At 39.1% G+C, this 26,365-nt stretch overlaps 2 pseudogenes; both read left to right on the top strand.

Annotated features, from left to right (window-relative positions):
- LOC115413379 (ankyrin repeat domain-containing protein 66-like) overlaps positions 1–617 on the top strand; it is a 5,201-nt pseudogene extending 4,584 nt beyond the window's left edge.
- LOC115413889 (SAM and SH3 domain-containing protein 1-like) overlaps positions 1–26,365 on the top strand; it is a 171,012-nt pseudogene that overhangs the window by 128,345 nt on the left and 16,302 nt on the right.

Below are 26,365 nucleotides of genomic sequence, written 5' to 3'. Positions count from 1 at the left end.
TTTGCATTTTATTTTTTGGGACTTTTAAAAAATCCTTTGACATTTTATGCTAACACTGCTACTGTTTATATCCAGCCACATTACATATGAATGTATATAATTACAAATTATTTAATACTTCTAAGCACTGCAGAGTGTTTTTGTTTCTGCATTATTGGAGTTGTGTTTGCTACCTGAGACCTCAGATTTAAGGAGCTCCACCACCATCAGTGGATCAAGTATCATTTTTCAAACACAAGATGTCATACACTGACTGTTAGACCTCTGGTGGAAGTTTTCTCAGACCGGTTTTCAGGTTCATCCTCATGCAACTGTAATGATGTCAGCACATGCTTGGCTAACTGCGCTTAGTATCCATTAATGGATGTAGTGGCTGTAAGGTGGATGTCCTTGGGATGACAGCAAAGGAGATTTAACATCTGAGCGCTCAGAGGTGGAGGCAAATGGAATTGGACAGGAGATGTTGTCATCAGTGCTGTTAGGACATCAGGGTTTGTCAAAGGAAACGTGCAATCATTGAGCACAGTCTTTTGAACATTTAGAGTATCAACACAGTGTTAAGACATATGTGATGTGAAAAATGGATCTCCCAGAGGAAAGATGCAGCTGGCAAATAGCAGCACTAGACAGCTAGACAGGACAACCAGAGGAAAGTGTTGTCAGAATCATCTCACCATAGTAAGATAGCAGGTTGTGCTGTGCACCAAGTAGCTTTAAATCAAATGTCTTTCAGTGTCTTTAGAACAAGCTGCTGCTAAGTTGAGCCTGCTGTCTGGTCTCTACAGCTACTTTTGTCTTAATGTTGATATAAAAGCACAAGTGAACCTTTGACTGCTGAAAACGTCAATGTTAGCCTGCATTGGGTTTTTTTTTTTGTTTTTTTTTTTTACATCAGTCCCCGTAACAATTTAAAAATATGCACATTTCTTACAAAATGTGAAGAAAATCCATTATTGTGTTTAACCCATGTACTGAAAATGGCTAGTGATAAAATGTGATGTTTATGCAGTCTAACTTTTCAACCTACTTAATTTATCTAGTTTAATGTTCATTTTGTTGCTGAAAATAGGATTATTAAAGATTACAGTTGCTTTGAATGTTGCATCTCAAGATTTCCAAAATGTCCTTCTGTATGGCAAATATTTGTCATGGTCTGGCGGTAAATAATATGCAAAAATGACAAGTAACTCGGATTTGTTATACCACAAATCAAAGTTTTAACTGGAAAGAAATCATTGTAATCTTTTGACATTTACCACAATTATCAATGTTTACTATGTTTTTATAATGATGACATTAATGGCCATGTTGTACAGCCCTTTAGAAAATGTAGCAGATTATTACAAGATGATATTAATTACATAATTAACTGATATTTTTCAAGTTATTGTAATATGGTGTTTTTACATAGCACATTATTCTCCTCCCTAATTTAGATTTTTTTGTACTGTGATGTACTCTATGCTGTGGTGTCTGAATTCCCTTGGAAAGTTTTCCAAGAGGTCTGTCCTCAGGGAGTTTTCTTTGCTGATTTGTCCAATTCACTTGTTCTTCACACCATGTAGAGCAAATGGCATCATCCTGGGTGCTGTGATCTGACACGGCATGATTGGCAGCTGTCCTTGACTCCTGTGACGTGTCTCACAGGAGGATCAGTGCATATTGTGGTCTTGCTGTCACTCTGATAATGCGGCCTGAGGCGCCGTAAGCAGAAGTCAGTCACTCAGGGGATCACCGAGGGTAATTACCCCAGCACAAAGGGGAGGGGCCAGATGGAACTATTTCAGCACCTCTGAATTAAACATAATTGAAGGAATACCCACAATTCACAGGCTGCATCATTATTATATCCTGTATTATAGCCTGTCGTCCGTCCATCCGAGATTTTGGTCCAACAGATTTCTCAAAGAATTTTCACCCAGGTCTTTTCAAATTGACACGTTTTCTTGACCACTAGGAGAGGTGTAGTGTCAAGTTTAATGGCTGAATTTCAATTTTTGAGAATTTGAACTCAGAAAAAATGTCCAACCAATTTCTCAAAGACTACTCACCTAATTCAGTAGACAAAGTGTGATCAGATTCAAAGCTAAGAGTTGGTCAGAGTAATGTTTGTCTTGGTTTGACTGAACTACTCAAAAAGGACAGTAATTTAGTTTAATCTAGTTTTAAATTATTTTTAATTTAACATTCAAAATAAATCCCTGACTAGACAGAGTATCAGTGAGCAGGAGGGGCAAAGTTTTGTGCAGCGGGGCAGGAGTATTAGTACAACAGACAGTCATCACAGACCTGGCTTTTTTCAGAGGCTAGATCCACAGAAGGGTTGCACAGCTTTTTCTGCACTAAGCCGCAAATGAGACACCCTGTAAAGGGTCATGGTTTACTTGTGCCAATAGTGTGGATGTAAATTTGTGAATATTCATGCATTCAGCACAAAATCACTCTAGATATTTTGTGACCAGTGGCCCTAATAACAGGATAAATGTGATCGAACAGCATCTGGTCCCTTAAGATTATCTTAACCTGATCTGCTCAGACCTACGACATTAACTATGATCATAGTTAATATAGTATCACTGTAATATCATGACCTAACAGCAGAGATGAAGCCACCAACTGACATTATCAGCTAGCTTATTTCAAGATGGCTGTGCCCTGCTGGTCACAGAGTGAAAAGCAATCTAGTTTTCTGATCAGTCCAAGTGAATAACATATTTTTGCAGTGCCATATACTTCCAAAGGTTCAAAGAATATAAACTACATGTATTTTCCCCAGTGTTTCAGGTCCACTTTAAGTGAGATCTAGTGGTGAACTTGCAGATTGTAAATAACTTACCTCCCCCACCGACACGGGCTGCAAAAAACAAACAAGTCCCTCTGTAGAGCCATTGTTTCTTTTATCTGTTCTGTGCTTGTTGATTAAGGGGTTTTTATTTATGGTCCACACTCAAACATAGGATGTGGTAGTAATGGTCCTATACGCTGGGAGTCACCTCAAAAAGAAGAAGCCTGTAGAAACATGATAGGTTAATATCTTGCACATATAAACAGCTAATTCTAAGGTAATTAAAATATAATGATTGAAGTCATATGAACTGAACGCTATGTTTATTTCTACAGTTGCATCCTCCTAAATATAATGCACGGACCTTTAATATTGGCCACATTGTGTAAATGTACTACTGTTCACAGTGCTATGAGCACAGTCCTTTGTTTGTGGATGTGGCCCATGGTGTTTTAGAGCCGACATATCTGGTTCTTTCACTATTACTAAATTAAACAAATTGAAGGAACTGGAATAATCTATATTGTTAGGTTGGGGTCACCACAAAATCACGCTGCCATTCAAAGGAGGTCTAAGACACCCAGGATTCCAATTCTCCATTTGATCTCTCCATCTTAACCGAGACAATGTGACTTCTGCTAATGTTTAAAATCACCATCAGTAAGAATTAGTGTCATAGATGATGCTGTCTGCCCTGTACCTCCTGCCTGGCCTCTTAATCTTCTTTAGTTTCACTTGCATCCCTTTTTAATCTGAACTGACATATATACTGAAAATACTGACAATATACAAAACTACAAAGAAATACTACAACATAAAAAGGCCAAAAATCTGTACTAGAGATAGAAGAAATATATCCAACATAATAAAGGATGTATTAAAAGGTAATAAAGGATCTACATCAGGTGAAAGAGGGGATACATTTAACCGCTTGTGGGTAGAAATGTACTCGAGTCTGTTTTTGTCTGGAGTGTCCTGTATCTCTTTGGGGGGGGGGAGATGAGGGGGTGTCCAGGGTGTGAGGGGTCTCTGATTTATTATACCCCTGCCCTACATCCCCAGAGGTTGGGTGGGATATGTAGATATACCAGGAATTCTATTCGTCTTTCTGTCCATCTGTCTGAGATTTTTGTCAAACTGATTTCTCTGACACTATTCACCCAATTCTTTTCAAATTCACACACACGTTTTTAGAATTAAAATTGTAGTTTTTTTTTTCTTTCTTTTTTTTTTTTTTTATTACAAATTTTGTAAAGTTTTTTAAAAGATTGAAAGTGAAGACTCCAAATGAATCTCTGGGTAGGCAGGTATCAGTGAGCAGGATGGGCAAGGCGAGGTTTTAGTAAGCTCTGCCTACTTTTGCACCTGCTTCACTTGTTTACTGGTTTTCCACTGGAGTCTGCCAGTGTAGGTGTAGGGGGGTTGTGCTGTCCTGCCCAATAGAGGTTTGTTAGCAGGGGTTCGGAGTAGGTGGGCTTCATGGAGCCTCCCATGGAATTGCAGTCCCTCCCCAGCTGGTGAGACATGTTTGTAGACAAGGTGAAGTTGGCTAAGATGCGGACTGCAAGGAACTTGATTTGATTTTATTGGCTTTTGTTGGTTTTTAAAACTCTTAATGGTCTTCGCCCTATTTATTTATCTGATTTGCTTTTAACATACAAGCCCTCTCAGACCCTCAGGTCCTCAGGTAGTAATCTCTTAACTGTTACTAGAGTCCACTCCAAAAATTGCAATTGTGGGACAGTGGGGGGTTTGATGTGAAGCACTTTGTGCTACTTGTACCATGTATGAAAAGTGCTATACAAAGAAAGTTTGATTGATTGATTGATTGATTGATTGATTGATTGATTGATTGATTGAAGCTCTCCACCCTCTCTACCTCCTCACCATTGATGTAGGGGGGGTGTGCTCTGTCTGTTTGGATCTCCTGAACCATCTCCTTGGTTTTGGATGTGTTCAGTTCCAGGTTATTGTTGTGACACCATTGCTGCAGATTCCAGACCTCCTCTCTATAGGCTGACTCGTTATCCTTAATCAGTCCTATGACAGTGGTGTCATCAGCAAACTTGACAATGGTGTTGGTAGTGTGGAGAAGAAAATGGTGTGGTTTTAATTTGTTCTTTGGAAGTGACCTGTCTTTTGTTGTATATGTTAAATAATCTATATTCACTAATCGTGGGTGACTCATTACTATGTTGAAAAAACCCATCTATCTGCCATGAGAAATATTGTGCAGTAAAACTGGTGTGTCGCTCCTGTCAGTATATTTTCTCAGTGGCTGACAAGCTGAAAAGGAAGAGCTAAGATATGAGTTGCAGATCTGCCATACTGGATATTCTGCATGCTGTTTGGAATGGGAGGACCCCAGGAAGAGTAGCTGATGTCCTGCATCAGCTAATGGGGATCCTAATAAATAAATAAATGCCATCTGTGTATATCCCTGGTTGACAGCATGCTTGTCATATTGTGAGCCTCCTTATAAAACCCTCATTTGGGGCTTGTCAAAATCCACTTAGTGCTCTGGCATGAATAGTTCAACTCTTCTGATGATTCTTGTGTTGTCTTTAGAGGGCCTTGAGGCTCTCATTCTGGACTGGACCTGTGGGTGATCTTGAACGACACAACACGCACCATTCATACTGTTATGTCACTGCTGTCACATTTATTTCAGCTGAATAATGATTACACTACGTCTGAGTTGCATTGCATTTGATATGAGTTTTATGAAATGCACAAAAAGAAAACCCAAGCCCTTTGCTGTCAAAATGATCAACAAAGTTAAAGGAGTCATATGTAGCATTGTGGCCAAAACTGGCTCTGCAATCACATTCAAAATACTGTAGAGCGGGATTTCCCCTCTGCCTCCCCCTAGACTAGGGGTTGCCAGATCCAGCATGAGCATCTACAAGGAGCTACCATGGCATGTGACAAATCCTACACCAGTAATTTATTTTACCCGGTCTCTTCACCCGGTCCCGGACCGCAGTCTCTTCACCTGGGCGGTCTCTTCACCCGGCCCCGGGAGAAGACACCACAGCCTGGCCCCCAGGACAAGACACCGCGGCCCAGGAGAAGACACCGCGGCCGGCCACTGGAGAAAACACCATAGCCTGGCCCCGGGAGACGACACTGTGGCCAGTGTGAAGAGACCTCGGTCCGGGCCTGGTGAGACTGCAGCCTGGCCCCGGGTGAAGAGAACATGGCCCAGCCACGGCTCTCAGTGGCTCTTGCCGAGTGGTGAGACTGCAGGCCCGGGCCACGAGAGACCACGGGAGAGCCAATGTTGGTCTTCAAAATCTTCTCCACTTTCAGTCATCTCCATGTTTCAAAAGCATCTCCTATACATATCCTTGTTTTGTTTCTCACTTTGTAATAAGAGGCCTTTTAGGTTTAGTAATGATGATCAGAAATGTTCCAGCTGCAGCTCAGTGGGAACTGGCAACCTGGATGCTGAAATGCTACTGACTGAGGAGATAGGTGATGGGTGGAGCATCAGACCAAAACACAAAATGACATAAACATTACTTGTGGGCTGACACTTAGCTTTTCAAATGTGAATATCTGGCTGGACTGTTGCTGTCAGTGATATCAGTATTTGAAATGAACATGATTCCTTACTGTCTGGTGACATTCAGGGCCATTTTATGATTACTTAGAACCAATTCTTACATATAGCACCTTTAAAAGAAGACTGCTTTTGTCTTTTCTTAAAGAAAATGCATCTATTGTTTTAATTCTTTTCAGAAAAGGAGTTAATTATAGTTTTGTGATTCAACAGTTGGGCGGCACAGTGGTGCAGTGGATAGCACTGTCGTCTCACAGCAACACACCAAGACCTTTCTGTGTGGGGTTTGCATGTTCTCCCCATGTTTGCGTGGATTCTCTCCAGGTACTCCGGCTTCCTCCCACCATCCAAAGACATGCACTAGTAGGTTAATTGGTTAATGTAAAATTGCCCATAGGTGTGAGTGTGAGAGTGATTGGTTATTTGTTTCTATATGTTGGCCTTGCAATGAACTGGTGACACATCCAGGGTGAACCCCACCTTTGCCCATAGGTAGCTGGGATAGGCTCCAGCATCCCCATAACCTGTAGACGTCTGATAAAGCGGTTCAAAAGATGGATGAATGGAGTCAAGAGTTAACTCTAACTAGTAACATCAGGAGACAGTAGTGAAACAGAATGCAGTTGCCACTGTCACCAAATTCACACTAGGCCTAAATGAGAACTTTCGTGACAACAGCACAGCTGTATATAGCATCAGAACATCTTCTAACAAACTCAGACAGCTGCTGAAAACAGCTCCTCTATCTTATAATGTTCATGCGCTACATGAGGTGATAGTTTACTTAGTTAACATTTTTAACAAGAAAACAACCACATTAAAACCAGAAAACACTGCTACAATGTACATTTCCAATAGCTACAGTAAACATAAATTTTGAATGGTTAGAACTGCAGCAGTTTCGTAGATAAAAATCTGAATCACATGTAGCTATAACTTCATACTTTCATAAGTAAAAGAGCTCCACACAGAGGCTTTGTTGTTTTGGCTGTAAACATCTGATAGTGAAATTTTCCCAGTAAGACGGTGAAGGACAAGAAATTGATTTTTGGCCTGAGTGCTAATTAGCTACCATTATTTCAAAACATAAGATTAATTGAGTTTGTTTCAGGGTACTTTAGTCAATATTCTGGGGCAGTAGTGACAGTAATATTTTGTTAGGTTAACACAATACCTCAAGACAGGATTCTGTAAGCACACCCAGACTAGTGTTAAGTGTTAATTTACATAGACTTATTTTAATTTATCAACCTCTTAACTTGAATGCAACAACAAAATACAGGAAATATGTACGCATGATTAAAAACAGAGAAAAACTGAACAAAAATGCTTCTTTAGCCAAGAGTCAGTATTTAGTGTCATGTGTATTCTCATGTGTGTTGAGTGAAGCCAGTGTTAAGCAGCAGTACTGACACAAGGAACAAATATTAAATTTTGGTGGTGATTGGGGGGGGGGGGGGGGATCTGCCTTGGCGGGGGTCTGCGCTCTCTGACTGCTTTTCTTGTTGCTAAAGTTTTTAATGCTGTTTACATATCTCCTGTATTCTAATTTGGGTCAGACTGATACATTGGTGTGGTTAATCAATTAGGCTGATGTTTTTCAAACTAGAGATGGGATTTATAGCTCTTTGAAGGGAGCCGGTGTGAGATTGTAAATGGACCCCCATAGAATATGGACCCCCCCTATGGAAAATGGCCCCCCTCCAAATTTAGGGAATGGTTAATTCTTTTTATTATTTTTGGAATATATATATATATATATATATATATCTATATATATATATATATATATATATATATATATATATATAATGGAAACAAAACAACATTTAAAAAAAAACATATTTATTGAGGTATATAACAAGTATTATACAAAGTTAAAAATGTAACAATATCACAGATATCACACTGAATGGCAAATTACACTGTTATGACAGGCTCAAAATGTTCAAACATGTTCTTCACAAACATGGCTTTTGGTGAAGCCTCACAAGGTGAAGGAAGGCCAGAAAGTGGCACATAGCACTGCCACCTGTGTTCCTCCCCAAATGGTGAGTAGGTCCAGATGGGTGTGGCAAGTAAGCTGGCCACAGCAAGTATTTCTACTTCTGTGGCATACTCTCCAGTCTGGGCCATGTTGCTGACATCTGTGTAGTCGTCCTGTTCTGCAAAGTTGCTGAAGGTGGCGTTGTTCTCCTTCATGTACTGGACACACAAAAAAAAAAGCTGGGCCCTGTAGTGAAGCCTTGCAGCATGAGCGTACCTCCCCGTACAGCCTGGCCTCCCATTGTGACGTCACTGTGGCGGCGATGGTCGTTTGATACATGTTCTTGTACTCTCTCTTCCCTCAGACAGATCACACAATAACAGAACACAATAAAGAAATTTTGTTTGCAAAATGTTGTTTTGTTTCTATTTTATGTGTTTATAATTCAAAACTTAAAAAAAAAAATTCATTCCCTAAATTTGGAGGGGGGTCCATTTTCCATAGGGGGGGTCCATATTCCGCTGCGGAATCAGGACCCCGGGTCCATATTCCAGGGGGTCCATATTCCATACTACACTGGATCTTGAGGAGCCATTACTTTCAAAGAGCAGTTCAAAAGGCTGGCTCAATGTTATATCTATTTATTTTTTAGAAGTCAAACAGAGGTAACTCGTTTTTATCATAGAAAGAATTACTGGTAGCAGTTTTAAGTTTTGGATCAGAATATTTCAAACTTACACATCCCACCAGTATATACTCTGTTGGTGGGAATTATTCTGAAATATTGATTCTAGCTTCATTTGGCTGGTACACATTCCATAAGGTGGTGGTATATCCCCATGCTTTGACAGTGAGATCACTATTTTTGAATTGTCCCTCACCCAACTACAGATAACTTCCATGCACAACAACGTTACTGTAGTTTTCCACATCGAACATTTTAACAGTACCGAGAAAAAAAGGAATAAATGTATGTATGTTAAAATATCTAAATAAAAATTAGGAGATGATAAAAATGTGAATGCAAAATGGTACTACCTTACCTGGTGTTTTTACACCTGAACTACTTTAAAAACAGGAGCTCAGCTCCTTGACTCGAATCCACATCAGAACAATGTAAACAACAACATAGTGTAAACAATAAGTGTGAGCAAAATTAAAGACATTATCCTTGAAAAATAAAGCAGTAGCATTCTGAGGCTGGGGGTATATACATATATATGTGTGTGTGTGTGTGTGTGTGTGTGTGTATAAAATGACAGAATAACACGACAAAGTCAATGGATTTTGCACGGCCCTGGATTTGACATTTCAATCAAACAACTTGGTAAAAGTGACTAGTTGGCAGCAGAAGAATTCCTTGTTTTTCTCTCCAGATGGGTGGTGCTCTAAGAATGTAATATCACGTGAAAACTATGAATAGAGAAGACAGGGACCTGCAGGGATCAAAGCTCAGAGGAGATTGGTACAGGAGAAATCTGGAGATATGTGGTAAGAAAGGAGATGGCTGACAGGGGAGGAATGGAGTCTATCTCCAGCATCCCCCTGTGCACCAAGGTGATATAAGCCGCCTGCCGCTGTGTAGCCAAGCAGAAAACTGCCCTTTCTGCCATGAGCCACCTCGGCCCTTTGGCACCATGTACAAAACATAGCCCTTTACCATCTCCACTATCCATCTGCAGGTCAGCGTAATCTGCAGCCTCCTGCTGCAGATCTGACGCTGGTATTGCTGCCTCCTGTTGGCTCTCTTCAGTCACTGATCAGTTATGAAGATAGAGATTAGAGACAGTGGGTCATGATCACACTTCACATACACATGGCTTTTTTTCCCCCACACTTAATCCCACCGCCTAATACTACAAGCAAACAAGGTCACTGCCATGATACTTGTGCTTCTAAGGATCCATAAAGAATGTCTTTGATATCTACAGATAATTCATGGCAGTGAAAATGAAAGAAATACAAACAGTTCTTCCAGAGTTAATTTAATTTTACAATCACCTGTTTGTTTGACCTCATGACTTCACCACTCATGAGAGGTTTTAGCTTCAGTGGGTAAAAATTTTATCCTTAACTCTTAGCAAATTGTAATTTAATTGTGAGGAACCAGACTTCAGCACCTCCTCCTGACTCTTTACAGGCTAGATGTTTTCATAGAGGTGAAGGGGTTAGATTAATTACCAATCGCTGTTAAGACTGTCAGTATTGACTCCATGGTTGTACTCCATGAGTCAACACAGAAGCAACATGACAGATATTATAAAGCGACATGTAACAGCATCTGTCTTTCTGTCAATTTTTAAGAAAAAAGTAAACATTGGTTTCCAGTTTGTTCAGTGTATATACAGTACTGGTCAGCAGTGAATGCCAAGTGTGCAAAGCGATCAGCAAAAGGTAGCTACTTTGCAGAATTTAAATATAAAACATATTCTGGTTCAACACTTTTTCAATTATGTTGTCACTACTAATCTCCAATGTAGACAGTAATGAAAACAAAACCAAAAAAATACAGTATGAGAGGGCATGTCTAAAATGGTACTGTATTTTCTGATTTCTTAATGTAAAGATCTGTGTGCAAGACATTTTTCACCATTTTCTGACTTTTTTTTTTTTTTTTTTTACAAATCAGTATGGTATGAAATACTTCTTAGCTGCAGCCTTACATCTTTCCCTTCTTCAGATGTGTGAGTAGGTGAGGAAGATAAGATGTACCCCTTTTTCAAAAGTGAATTAATGATCACATAAATATTTTTACAGAAATATACAGTATTTTGTCACAGTGTGTGCATTGCTGAGCTGAAAAAAAGTAACTGAAGCTTTAGGAATATGGAACTCGTTCCCACCAGCACTGTACTGTCATTTGTACCCATACACTGCTGATGTAGAATGACTATTTGGTGCCACCTGCTGGTGTGTGGATTAGTGAGGTTCATGTTCATGTTATCTTTATGGAACCTAGTTCTTCAAAAAAAAAAGTAGGCCTTCAATGTTAACTGTTGCCCATGTTTGGAGTTTATTTTTGCCATAGTAACCACCAATGCTTTTTATGGTCACAATGATATGTCATATGATGAGATCATGTCATTGTTGATCTTTTATTTAGTCACTCAGAGATAAAAACTTGCACATTTGAATTCACCCATTTATTATACTGACATTTTTAATTGTTTCCATGACACAACCAAAGAACAAACAATGCCCCCCCCATATGTTTAATTTCTTTGTAGATCAGCAATGGTGGATTTACCTACTGGTGACCTCGGCGCCACCCCTAAAACGTTTAAGGATCTCAAATAAATAGGGCCATTCAACTCCATCAAAAGCTTTTCAACTCCAGAGACAGTACTGCTGTATCTTCTGTCCCTTTTTCCTCATTTAGTATATTTATCAATCTCTTTAACATTACGGAAGCCGTGTCTACCTTGTACACAATAATATTTGGAAGTATTTTCTCAAGTCTCCTGGCCAGTATTTTCCTCAAAATTTTCAAGTCTGGATTTCAAAAATTAATTGACCTGAAGTTTTCACGTTTATTTGGTTTGCCTGTACTTTGATCTCTTCTGATATCCTGGGAATGTGAATGTTTTCCAAAATAATTCAGATGTATGTGGACTTCTTTCTGAACTATGCAGCTTTTTGTTAAAATTTCTTGAAGTGGTTTGGAATGCCATGCCAGGACTCTGCCAGGTTTTTTTTTATCTAGGTCCTAAAATGTCTGTTTAAGTTGTAATTAACTTGACACTGCTTTTGTGGCAGATATTGTGTTATATTGTGTTCTTAGCAGAATTCGTTTTTGGTGAGTGTCTCGTTAACCTGATTGGAAGTAATCTTATTCTAATTTCTTTATTTATGTTTCTAATGATTTTACTTTCTTATAAGTTTCTTTGGCTGTAGAACTAGTAATGTTGAGTATTTGTCCCCTAATGAAGGCTTTACTTCTTGAGGTTTGTATTGTGTTTGTTTTGAAATAGTATTGGATTTGTTCATCTTGGAAGGTACAAAAGCCTGAGGCACAATTTGACAGGAGTATGGGGTCATAAAAAACTTTTTCTTTTTTTTTTTGTACATTTTAGTTGTGCTGAAACCAGAAAAATATATGAATATGACTGGTGTGTACTGGAATAACATGAATATTTTTTCTTGTTTGGATTATCTTCCCTCCAAACATCAATTAGATTAATTTTTTTCATCAAATGATGAATTATGCCTCTACATCTTCAATGTGATTGGTCCACTCCTGAACTTTTGTCCCTCTGTGGATCTAAAGTGGAATTAAAATCACCTGCCATAATATAAGCACCAGGCATCGAAGCAAGATAAGAAATGGGTTTTGGAAAAACGCAGGTTCTTCTGTATTTGGAACTTAAACAATTATCAGAGTTTACCCCCCCCCCCCCATCAGGTGTTCCCCCATCTTCAAATATTGAACCTCCAGAAAGCAAAAAAGTAAACCTGTCTACTCTGCTACTACAATTCAGTCCATTTTTAAACAACCCAACAAACAAAAAAGGCGCCTATATTTACTTAATCAAACACTGCATATTAAACCAGTGAAGCGTTCATTATCTATAGACGGGAAGAGAGATCAGAACTCAATGTAATAAATTAAATAACTTTGATTTTGCACCTCCACAAGTATCAGGATATCAGAGTAGTGTTCCATAAACAGTTTGTAGATTACTGTTTCTATGGCGTTATCTACTCATTAATACCTCAGTTGGGTTGATTGTCCGACTGGATCTTCTTAATGAAGTGCTCGGCTTTGTTTGCACTGCTGAAGACATGTGCGCGGCCTTTGCAGGTCACTAGTAGGGCTGCACGATTTTGGCAAAAAAAAAAAAAAAATCCAGATTTTTTCCTCTAAAAACTCGATTTTCGATTTCGATTTTTTGGTATAACTAGAAAAGGCAACAGCAGTCAGCATGTCGTTTTCGTGAGCAGCCCACAATGCAAGCCACTGGTCTGACCTCAAAGCTGTGATGGTATCACGTGATGAACCTACAGTTTTGTTTTGTTTTTTCTCTTCATTAAATCTTTGAAATGAAGTAGAGTACACAAACAATGTATACAACAAGAAAATAACATAAGTTTGTCAGGGGGAATACACTATTAGAAAATGTCCAAATCAGAGCAAATACTGATAGTTGTTACAGCCTTTTTGTTTCCACATTTATCAAACAGCTTTAAATAAATTTCAACATCTTACAAAACATAAATAATTTGGTTTTGTGTTACAGAATTTACATTTGTGAATGAAAAATTTAGCAAGTAAGAGGACTAAATTAATTATTAAAAAAAAAAGTTTTTTTTTTCTTTCTTTTCTGGGTATCTGGCCCACAGCAGTGATACCAGTGTCAGTCAGTGACAGGCATCAGTCGTGTGTGCGTGGACCAGGTTAATATGAGTGATCTCCATGCGGTTGTATTTAAACTGGAGGATCTGTGTGTGGAACAGACCGACCCAGGACACACTGGAGGGATTCTGTGTGGAGCTGGGATGTGTGTGGGCAGGGGGCTGTGTGGGCTCCTCTGCTGAGGCTGATGACCCCGAGACCCAGACCCGGTTCGGAAGAAGACAGTACGGTACGGATCCGGGACACGGAAGATGAGTGATCCGCTTGCAGTTATATTTCAATTGCGGGATCCGTGCGTGAAGCCACGGCTTATATTGCTATAAGTACTGCGGGTTCATGAACAGATTTAACCTCCGGTCATTACACAGACTTCTGAGACAGACCGCTGTCACAGGAAGAGCCTACGGTAGCCCGCGGGCACGCGGAGGCGCGCGGCCCGGAGGCACGAGAGAGATGAAATCGATTTTACGATTTCCCTTTTTAAAAATTGTCCTAATTAAAAAATCCGATTTCGATTTAAAATCGATTAATCGTGCAGCCCTAGTCACTATTAAAACAAACCACACCTCTAATCTTTGATTTCATTATAGACTGCTTACTTTGATTTCCAAAAGACCAAAATGATCTGAAATGGGGCATCCATGGCTCAGAAGGAAGAGCGGGTCATCCAATAACCTAAGGGTTGGTGGTTTGAATCGTGCTCTGTCCCAGTCATGTGCCGTTGTGTCCTTTAGCAAGACACTTCACCCACCTTGCCTCCAGTGTCACTCAAACTGGTGTATGAATGTGTGTGAATGTTTGCTGGTGGTCGGAGGGACTGTTTGGTGCAAATTGGCAGCTACGCTTCTGTCAGCCTGCCCAGGGCAGCTGTGGATATAAATGTAGTTTACCACCACCGGAGTGTGAATGTGAGAGTGAATGAATAATGGATCAATAACATAAAGTACTTTGGGTGCCTTGAAAAGCGCTATAGAAATCTAATCCATTATTATTATTAAGATGAAGCATGTCATCATTTTAAAGATTTACTCAGACAAAAACTCTTTATACTGTTAGCACATTTTAGAGCCTGTACATTTCACTTTTACTGTCTCCTTGTACTTCTCCATGAGTATCTGTACTTTTGGTAGAATAGATAATATAAGGGCTTTTGACACCTGTAGTTTATTTGCTTCAAAACAGTCTTTTTTTTTTTACATTTCAGAAGTTCACTTAACATTTTATAGAAACGCTCCATTTAAATGAATAACTGTCAAAAAAAAAAACAGAAATGCCATTTTTCCATACTTTATTCAGTATGCAGTATGTTTGTGGTTATCAGCAGAGGGAGACATAAACTGACAAACATTCATCACTTTTTATTTTCATACAGTCAACATTAGTCTGACACATTAGTCCAGCTTTAATGCAGACATAAACACCAGAGCCTCTCTCACACATGCTAAGGCAGAGCAGAGGTACTGGTTTATTTGAACATGTGAGTCAGCTGGTCCCTGTGGGCTGCAGCTGGAGACAGTATCGCGCCCCACCCAAAGGCTCCAGCGTCATATGTGGTTGCAGCTCTCTCCCCCCTAGACTCCCCTCTCTCTTTCTCTCTCAATCTCTGTCTGATTTATGAGTGCCGGACCCCTCCCCTTCACTTCACTTCCAGGATGTTATCCTCCTCCACTCACTAAGTTTGAGTTCAGTTTCAAAACGGTGCTTTTTGCTTCGAGCAGCAGCAGCAGCGTGGTGGAACTGAGGAGCAACTAGTGCTGGGTGGTGACTGTTGGCAGCCAGATGCCTGTTTGTGGTGAGTGTATTTTTATGCTTGTGCTGGAATGCAGTCCTTTGCCTATACTGTAGATTGCAGTTGTCTGTAGATTAGTTGGGATAAATTTTACTTATTCACACAGTTTTTAAAGTTGTTAAAGGAACTTTGTAAGTGTTTTAGTTTTTGGGGTTTTGCATTTTTGTGCATTTAATTAATTTTGAACTAAAATGCCAAACACATCTGTAATTGTTCTCACTGATTTTTGAAAGATCACTCAGTATTTTAAGAGGAGTATAAATATCCCCTTCATGGAACTGTAATGTTTTTAAAATGACATCTGGTGTGACATTTGTTTCTGTTTTTTTAGACTGACTGAAAACTAAATGATACTTTAAGTTCAACCATACTTACTGCTTTCTGAATGAAGTATCCACCCACATGTAGCATCCTCTCAACACAGCTCTGGACAAACTTCACTTAACATGTATTCACTCTGAACATCGATTATCAGCATTGTCAGTGACGTAACGTTCTGTTGAATGCTTTATCAGAACTCTCTAGTCTTGTTACGGTGATGATGGGGCATATTGATCTGAGGCAAAAACCAAACTATGTGACTACATGATTTGATACTGTGTGACCCAGATATAGTTGAAATAGGTGAGACAAAACAGAGAAAATGTAAAACTCATTAGACATTCTGGGCCCTGGGGGCATGTGGATCTTTTGTCTGCCTATGAGATGCTGAGCGCCTGAGAAATGTGACACCACACTCTTCTTTTCAAGCGTCTGTGGTTGATGTCTCATGCTGCAGTGAGACACCATTCATTTGGAGACAGAGTGAAATAAAAGGCGCACACTAGTATATAATTCATATTTTCTTTGCATTTTCTGAATGAAAGGGGAAATTTTATTGTTAATTTGCTGAAATGTTTGGTCAATTTGTTTTCCACAAGGCTTTAAGCTGTGTTTACATTTGCATAGGGATATATACACACATCATGTTTAATAAGCACCAGGGGCAATGCAGTACCATGTGGTCATGCCACAAAAGGCTGTTTATGTGGATCAGTGGCAGTTGGAGGCAGAAGAGCGACTGCAGCCAGGCACAGCGCAAAAGCATCTCAGTTGGCCTTGCCCTCGTCTCTTTTATGACTTATGAAAAGCAGCCAGATTTTCAGGCCACTTCGGACCCAGAGGCATGTCATTTACTAAATGAATGGCTCTCTTTTCTGGACAGTTGAGCCAGTCAGAGTCGATCATGCCATGAGACAAGTGAGCCCACAGTATTACTTTGACTGCAGAGGACTGTTTTCAGCAGACACATTTGCTTGCCTTCAGGGTATGGCATGAGCGAGGCACAATAATAACAATGTGTGAAACAGTTTATAGACATACAGAAGGATATAACTAAAGATCAGACACCACTTATGTCTGTCTGTAATGTATCTGTAGTGTCCTACTTCACATTTTTGAATGTTTTGTAAGTTCTTTTACTAAGGATGGTTATTGTCTAGTCTCAACTGACATGACCTCAGAAACCAGCATTTATTTACTTGTTTTACTTTTTTACTCCTTTTTATTAGTCTTTGGTGCCTACTTATATACACATAGTATATGGTTTGTATGACAACAGTCATCAGTGTAAAAAGGAAGAAAAAAGAGGAGAAAAGGGGTGTTGGTAAAACCTAGCCATCAGATACCAATGTCACAAAATGTATGAAAATGTTTTGTTTATTCAACAGATAAATCATAGCTGCTTCAGCATGAAATACAGCTGGAATCTGAATTTATTTGCTTCTTGGTGACCAGACTTTTTGTTTGTTTTTGAGGTTTTTCCCTTTTTTGTGATAGTATTGATTCAAACCAATTCCAAACTGCATCATTTTTAGTCAAATAGCAACTAAAAGCCATCCCACATAATTTAATGCAATTTAATGCATTGTAACACTGTACTTTATTGTAACCTAACATAACAATGGAATGCAGTGTAACGCAACATACAGTTTATTGTAAACAATAGGCCACAGTAATTTTCTCCTTTGTCTTCTCCTCTCTCTTGCTGTAAGAGATTGGCAGAGATATGTCTGGGTGTACCGTTCCAGAGTGTTGTCTCTCAGACAGAACTACAGTTCCTCTAAAAGTACTGAAATGAGGAACATATTTATATGGTATATTGTAGGGGTGTAACGGTGCACTCGTTTGTACCGAACTGTTCGGTTTGAGGCCTTTGATACAATACAGAGGTGTACCGAACAAATACATGTAGCCTATGTGAAGAACGCAAACACTGTGGAAGCAGGGTGGACACAAGCAGAACCCATGTGCAGGGTTTCCTCTACATACATTCTGCAGCACCACTGCAAAAAAACCAAAACATGACAACAGAGAGTATAACAGAGGCACAGAAGCCGGGGCGGGTGTTCGAAACATGTTGTTTCACTTTGGGTTTTTTGTTTTCGGTTTGTTGCAGCTTTGTGGCCCAAAAGAGGTGTGTTTCCTTCATAGCAAAAAGTTTGTTTTTTTTAACTCAAGTTGGTAAAATCCAGTGAACCTGTTCCTCTTCTCCTTCACCATACCTCTGCTGCGGTGTTACTGTGAGGTCAGGTCACATTCACTGCACCTCAGGGAATACTGTAAGGCATTCAAAAACACTCAGTAAATTACAGGGTTTACCATAAAGAAAACTGAACATTCAAAAATACAAAAATATGTAACGTGGGATGCCTGTTAGTGCACAAATGACTGAACAATATTTTGTAGAAATGTAGTTACGGAGCGCACCCCCCCATACCCCCCTCCACCTTCACTGGTCTCCTTCATTGTACCGAAAACATATCAAAAACGTATCGAGACCCATGTACCGAAATGTACCGAACCAAAGACCCCTGTACTGAAAACACAGTGAACCGAAGACCCCTGTGCCAAAAATGTACCAAACCGAAATGTTTCTGTTCCATTACACCCCTAGTATATATGCAGATACCACATTGGTCACTTCAGTCATGTTTCCTTACAGGTAACACATACAAATGAATGGGGAGCTGCAATTTTGCCAATAAAAGCACTATGTTTGCATTTCTCAACCAGCCCAACTTGCTGTAATAGATTACACAGATCTGAGCTACAGGTTATAGTGTTTGTTTTTAAACCAGGAAAACTGCTACTCTCCTGTTAACTCGTGTTCACAGAACAGTTCTACACATGTACGATGAAGTGTGATCCAGTAATGAATGCAGTGGCTATGTGAGTGAGGAGCGCAGCTTCATTTTTACATTGCTCTGTATGTACACACCGCACAATGCTGCTAACTAGGTAGCTGGCTAGGTACAACACACAGGCAAAAGTCCGTAGACCCGAGAAAAATCCTGAACACAGCGAAACATGAGGAAAATAGAAAATGCAGACTTGGTCTTTGCAGATAAGTACATCAACCACCACACCTGGATACAGGGTAATTTAATGAAATTTAATGTTATACAGCAGGCTGTAATTTAACATTATTTACCATATTGTGACGCAGTGTAATGCAGTCTAACATACAGTAATGTAACGTAACAGAGCAGTGTAACTTAGTATAATATTGAACAATTTCTTCAAAAATAATTTTTTCCAAAATGGTGACTTTCCTGTGACATTCTGGAGAAAATTAGAAGTGTGTCTTTTTGTCTCTGATAGTCAGTAGAATATATTTGGATGGCCATTGGCCTTCTACAGGAAATCAGCTCCACATGTTGATTTTGGTCACAAAGGAATCTAGGTTGAAACTCAGCAGAAAAAAATGTCTGTATGACACGGGAACGTGATGATGTATTTATTTGCTGTATTCAAAATGCCACATAATTTAAGCAACACAATTGTAGGAAACAGAAAAGGCATCACATTAAGGAGAATTTGCAGTGAGTCAGGACAAAGGCTCATGTGACTGAAGCACTTGAGATTTATGGCAGACTGAGCAGTGGCCTCTCAAGTCAGCTCCTGGTGACTGTAAGAGACCTCGAGGTGCGTCACACGGTGTTTCCTTAGGTCAGTGGGCCTTGTCTTAGAGGTTGAGAGGGTGAAAGGGGTCACTGGGCAGGAAGACAACAGGCTGGCTGAAACACTATCACAGCTGGAAACGTATCTCTTTTGCTTTCACGTCCTGATCCTTTATCTTATTGTTTCCTGACAAGTTGTATGTTTTTGATGACCAAACTAAACCTTTAAACAATGGCTTATTATGACAGCGGTCAGTGTTTACAGTGTTTGCCTACCGCTTGGTATCTTGGTCAACCTCAGCGGGGTGGGGTTTTTCCTTTTCTGGGTTTGTGGTAACATGTGATTGAATGCCTCTTTATCTCTTTCAGGATGGCTCGGTGGGGAACCTTGACGACCTGGCTCAGGAGTACTCACACTATTACGGCACCTCCCTCAGTGATGTGTGTGAAAGGATGGAGGAGCTCCGCAAACGCAAAGTAGTACAAGATACAGAGTTGGTAAGCAGACTGATTAGTTCTGTATTCATTTGGAAACACCTGCCAGTTTAACATACTATCTTTTACTTATGTTTGTTTTTGCTTGCTCTCATTCTTTTTATTTTTTAGTACTTAAAATACTATGTGTAAATGTAGCAAAAGTCATGCAAAACAAAAACATATTAGTGTGGATATAACCTCAAACAAAAGCTTTGACAATTTAGCGTTACTTTTGGAGACCCCAGATCTGTTTAAACATGGAAAAAAATGAAAACTATATTTATATATCATAATACATCAGAAGTTGAGTTTTCTCACACTTCAAATGTCGGGTGGTTTTCACTGGATAGGAAAGGGGTGAATGGGAGTTGAAGCTGTCAGAAAAATTTAATGGAGTAAAATGCACAATACATGCCTATGAGATGTAGAGGAGTAGAGGTATAAAGCAGCATAAAATGGAAATACTCAAGGAAGGCCAAAGTACCTATAATGTGTGCTTAAGTACAGTACCCAAGTAAAAGTATTTAGTAGCATTCCACCCCTGGCGAAAATTGAAAGGTATCTTTAATTATTTTAACCTCTCTAAAATGGAGACTTTGGGAATCACTGCTGTTTTAGTTTATAATGCATACTAGTGCATTGACCCATGGGATTCCACAGGTTCTAGATGTGGTAATTTTTATTCTGTTCTTTATTTGTGCATGCTGTACCGCATTTGTCCAGCAGTCACTGTCAAAGCGTTCTGGCCATAGCAATGTGAGGCTATTGTATTCCAAAATTACTAATATCTCCCAAAATATTGGTCCTATCAACTTGCCATTTCCACTAGTCTGTTCATTGACCAAAAATACATATGTATGCCAAAGTGCCAGAGTTAGCTCTTTCCGGATTTTGTGTGAATCCCTGGACACACACACATGCATGCACACAGAGGCCACTTGGCTTTTATAATATACCTATAATAGTAATAATGATAATGGGTTGGATTTCTACAGCGTCTTTCTAAGCACTCAAAGCACTTCACATTGAATCCATTATTCATTCCCTCCACAGCCACATACTGGTGGTGGTGAACCACATCTGTATCCACAGCTGTCCTGGGCTGATGGAAACTTGGCTGCCAATACACGCCAACATTCTCTCGACCGCCACCAAACATTCATTCACATTCATACACGGTGGGTGAAGTGTCTTGCCCAAGGAACAACAGCAGATGACTGGGATGGAGCAGAATTTGAACTGCCCACCCTCTGGTTATTGGATGACCTGTTCTACCTCGTGAGCCATAGCCGCCCTACAGCTGTATCTGCACACATTTCCACTGCCTGATGGGGTTTTATCAGTCACTGTGTAGTGTCCATCTCTTATTTGTTTTGTCTCTTTCACCATTTGACGGCCCTTCTTGTCCCTGTTTTCAGCTGTTGTGCAGTTAAATTCTGTTATTCATTATACTATTGACTATAGTGACAGCAGGTGACATGTTATTTTAGCAGCTGTGACAGTTTTCCTGTCCAGAGACAGTATCAGCACCGTCTGGTCATGTTTCAGGTGTGTTCTAATGTTCACAGTTTAATTCTGAAACTTTGCTAAAACCTTAGTGTGATAAAGGTTTTGAAAGTGTTTTAAACTGAAAATACACAATGTCACTTTTCCACTGACAGTGTTTGCTTGACTAGCCTTAACATATCATTTTGCCTTTCCACTGCCTCAGAGCTGGGACCAGTGGTTACCGTCACATACTGTTTTTACCTTAATTTGGTTAATCCAGAATCATCACTGTGTCAGTATGTGTATATTCATGTCAAAAGGAAATTTTCAAGTCCGCCCAGTCTTGATACTACAGATGTGACTACATTCTCACCTTAAAAACTCGTACCATAATGCGTTATTCCTGACATTCTACCTTACATTTTTAGTTTAGTCTCTTTCACCGTTCCCTCACTCATAAATCACTTTTCCATTGGACATATGCGCAAAACTTTACCGATATTTACTAAATGTCGAAAAAACAGAAGTGCATAATGTCAGTTTTTCTATTAAATCACAAATATGATGATTTGTTTATTTATTATCACAAGATGACATGAGAAGTCCTTCCATAAACATGACGACGAACATAAATATCATGTTGATTTACAGATATATTCATTATTATTATATTTTACCCCTCTATCCCGTACTAAATTAAAAAATGATTGGGTTTCCTGATGTGTCCACACATACCGTGCTGTGTTTCTTTTAAAACTCTTGTTCTTCACTTGTTGTAATGTTCGTCAACATCCTTTTTTTTCATTCACATGACTCTAGTTGCAGAAAAAAGTCTTTCCTTTGCAGTTTTGCATGATATACCATTTGCGCTACAGCTGAAAATCCAACTCTTGTCAGTGCAAAAACTTTTCATCAAAAACTGAGAGTTTTGGGGAAATTGTCGTTTTTCCAATAGGTAAATTTTTATGCGCAAGTTATATTCGCACAATTTGAGGGTCAATGGAAAAGCAACAGTTGCAGCTGCATTGACAACAGTAGTTCACCCCCATGTCACAATGATGACCAGCTGTGCTAAGGGTAAACTATACCTCCAATGGGAATGCAAGTCACTGGTGCAAAAACTGAGCCTAGTTGAATCAAGTTGAGTTGATGGTGTCAGTGGAAAAACAGTATTAATGTGGATGTGGCCTTACCCCACTCTATTTGTCTGACACCTTTCAATCCTTTTGAAAGGATTTTTCCTCCTCTCCCTGTCCATAAACATTTGTGATAAACTGAACGATTATGTGATTTAACGTGGAATAAATTGTCAAGAGTTCATAATGTAACTGAAATAAGCAAAGAATTTAATCCAATAATAATCAAACAATACTAAAACACTGAGGGGGCCAGTTTACCACACGACGACTTTGATTTTCATACTTTAATTACTTTTGTAGATATTGTTTAAATAAGGTTACTTTTCTAAGGTTGAATGCAGAATTTTACTTGTTTAGTTTTTTAAGTATTTAACAATGTGGTATTTTTACTTGAGTAAAGGATTTCAGTACTTCTTCCAACACTGTTCTATCCCTGAAGTACAGCCACGTAACCCTTAAAGTGTGTTATTCCATAATATGGCTGGCCAGTCCCTTCAGCTAAATATTATTTCTATTTCTGTTTAGTGATGACATTGTAATTAACTCCTCTCACTTCCTCTACTTGTGTGTTTCAGGGAAAGGTTGACTCACGGGCCACATCATTGCAGCTTCGCTCCCAGATCCAGGTGAGTGTCCAGCTCTGAGTACGTCAGACCCCAGGAGCGGACGCTTCCTCCTCTGTGCGTCAGCAGACACACTGATAAAAGGGGGAGGAATTACTTTGTCATGATTCTGTTGACCACACCACAGTAACATGTTGCTGACTTGACACAGACAGCTTGAAACTGTCCTTGAGTGTTATTTTGTTTCCACTGTTACTGTTATGGTAGATTACGGGGATGCGTCCGCCTCAGCTGCACATTTTGGTGACAAGTGTAAGATTGTAACTGCAATTATACCTCCATCCCCAAATCAGAAAAAATTGGGATGTTATAGAAATATTTCATGTCGTGTGTTTTCCATTCCTCACGTTCCTCACATCTCAGGGGCCATTTAGTCTTCTACAAAGTGGTGAATGCATCATTATTTCAAATGTGTGTTTTCAGTGTACAGATCACACACATCAGTTATAATTTAATATTTTTTTATTTTTGGTTTTGATTTACATATATTTAGTACACAGTGCCTCAAATTTTGATTCTTGTTTATCATAGAAAATGCACTATTTACTGATTTATTTTTATTTTTTATTTTTTTAAGTGTACATACAAACATACAAATTTATGAATAAAAAATGCCAAATACTTTAACTACTATTAAGTCATTGACGTGTCAGACACCCACACTGTACCTTTAAAATTGCAGCCTGTTGTGACCATAGAACTGCATTGACCAACACTATGATTTATTAATTGCGCAACTCTATTTGCTACCAAATGAATAGCTGACATTTCTCATTAATTAGTCTTTAGCCACACTGTAGTCTGTACATATTCACATTACATATTCATTTCTTTTTCATGTTTCGCATAAGGAATCACTTGGCCTCAGCAGTAACACATCCACCCCAGAGACAGAGAGAAAGGTAAAGCTTATTTTGACATTTCTTTTGTTGTTGTTTTCATCTTAATCTGTGTATCAGAACATACCTCTAACTTTCTGTAAAGCATCCTGGGGGAACAGTTAGGGGGCTGTTGTACTAACCTAAATGTTTTATAATAGATAATATGAAACATGACTTTGGATGTATTGGTAATAATGCATGGCACTGTGGGCATACAAGCAGGGTGATAATGACGTGTTTTTAGTCATGTAACATGTGGAGGTTGACTTCTGACTACTCCATGTATGACCTCTCTGTTGCCCTACATTTCGTCTCTTTCCTGCTGTCATGTTTGTTAACCGTTTCCTTGTAGCCTAAAAAATTCCTTCCCTCCCTCTTTTGTTTCCTGTGAAGGATTTTGAAGATAGGACATATTTTCTAGTTGACAAGCTTAAAACACTGTTTGATGACTAATTATAAAGTCACATATGGATGTGATTTAACCTTTATTCAGTCTTGAAGACTGAGCAACACCAAAATGTTTCAGGATATTACCATCAATATTAATAATATCCTGTTTATTTCAGAAGCAGAACACAAAAAGACTTAGTTACCCAAAGCCAAGTAGAATTGTCAAAACTGAAATTGTTATGTAACTCATCTGTTTAAACTATATTGATACTCAAACAAACACAAAATGAAATAAAGTGTGTGGCCACTGTGAATAATCCATGAATGCTGCCAGGTGGGCTTTGATTGACTGGTACCTCCTGTTTTTTATGTTGTGTTTAACCCATAATAACTCAGTGCTACTTTGTGGCAGTTCCCAAATGATTTTTTCTCTCTATTATACTTTTCTCAAGTGATTTATCACCATTGGTTATAATATTGTCCTTTTTCATTTTCAGTGTAAATCTTGTATTTTCCTATATTTAATTCACAGATCATGTAGATGTTCATTAAACTCAGAGCAAATTCAAAGGTTATTATATCAAAACAGAGAAAACTGAAGAATAAGTAGCTTTTTTCAGTTAAATATACCATCAACTGAACATCCGCTCCATCCACTGTCATTGATCCAACTCCACGGGTTTTACTGGTGAATAAGTGTTTGCTGAAGATGACAGTAGTTCCACTTTCACTGCGGAGCCTCTGAACATCCAAATGGGTCATATCTGATGACCATGAAAAAAGATGACAAACAGTATTTGACCTCAGTTATTTACATGTATTGATGAGATTAGTGGATCAAGAGGTAAATTATTAAACAGTTTAGATCATTAGATGGTTTAGGTCTCCAGTGGCTGTTTGGGTCTTGAGGGTTAGAAGGTTAAACAAGATTAGCAGAGGATTATGTCACAAAGTTTACAGGTTGCAAATTACAATAGTTGTTTGTCAACGTAACTTGTGCTTTGATATGTTAATGTTTGAAGTCATAAATATTAGATTGTTGGGCCTATCAGCTAGCCTGCTAATTGGCTCAGGTAGTTTTAATTAGTGTGTTTATACAATACCAGTGTTGACATTCTTGAAAATATTCACAACTGAACATGTCAACATTTGTCAAGCAGCTAAAATGACTGTTGTATTAACATTGTAGTGTTTACAGTCAGTAAGGGATTATCTTGATGACTTTAACACAGAGACTCTATAAATAGTAGATGAAGCCTCTGTGGCAGGGGTGGGTAATCCTGGTCCTTGAGGGCCAGTATCCTGTATGTTTTCAGATGTTTCCCTCTTCTAGCACACCTGAAGGTCATTATCAGGCCTCTGCAGAGCTTGATGATAGGCTTATCATGTGAACCAGGTGTGTTGGAAGAGGGATACATCTAAAACATACAGGATACCAGCCCTCGAGGACCAGGATTGCCCACCCCTGCTCTATGAGGTTATCTTTGGTCTGTGCACATGAGCTTTGTCAGTGCTCAGTCCTTTATGTACTTGTCCCACTAGGGGGCACTCAAATGCCCCGTGTTTCCACTAGTAAAATAGGTGTGAACAGTAGGTAAACTGTATGTCTGTGACATCACCCATTGGTTTGTGCACAGATGTTTAGGAGCCTAAACAGCAATGCCAACTACACATAATGTATGAACACAATGATTATCACTACCTGATGGATATTATCCAACACAAATTTTTGTGAATGTTTCAAATGCAGCGAGTTAATTCCCAACCGATAGTGTTATAAGAGTACTGGTAAACTTTAGAGCCCCTTTTCCACCAACATTTACAAGAAGTTTTATTTCCAGGAATTTATTTTCCGGGTAAAAGAATTCCTGGTAATCCTCCTTCCTGTGTAGTTTGTGTTTCCATCGCACCTCAAAGTTTCGGAAAAGGTATTCATATCAGGCACAT

Source organism: Sphaeramia orbicularis, chromosome 22 (assembly GCF_902148855.1).
Source record: "Sphaeramia orbicularis chromosome 22, fSphaOr1.1, whole genome shotgun sequence".
In the NCBI taxonomy this organism is placed as follows: Eukaryota; Metazoa; Chordata; class Actinopteri; order Kurtiformes; family Apogonidae; genus Sphaeramia; species Sphaeramia orbicularis.
The sequence above is the reverse complement of the archived record's forward strand: the minus strand, read 5'-3'. Positions and strand labels throughout refer to the sequence as shown.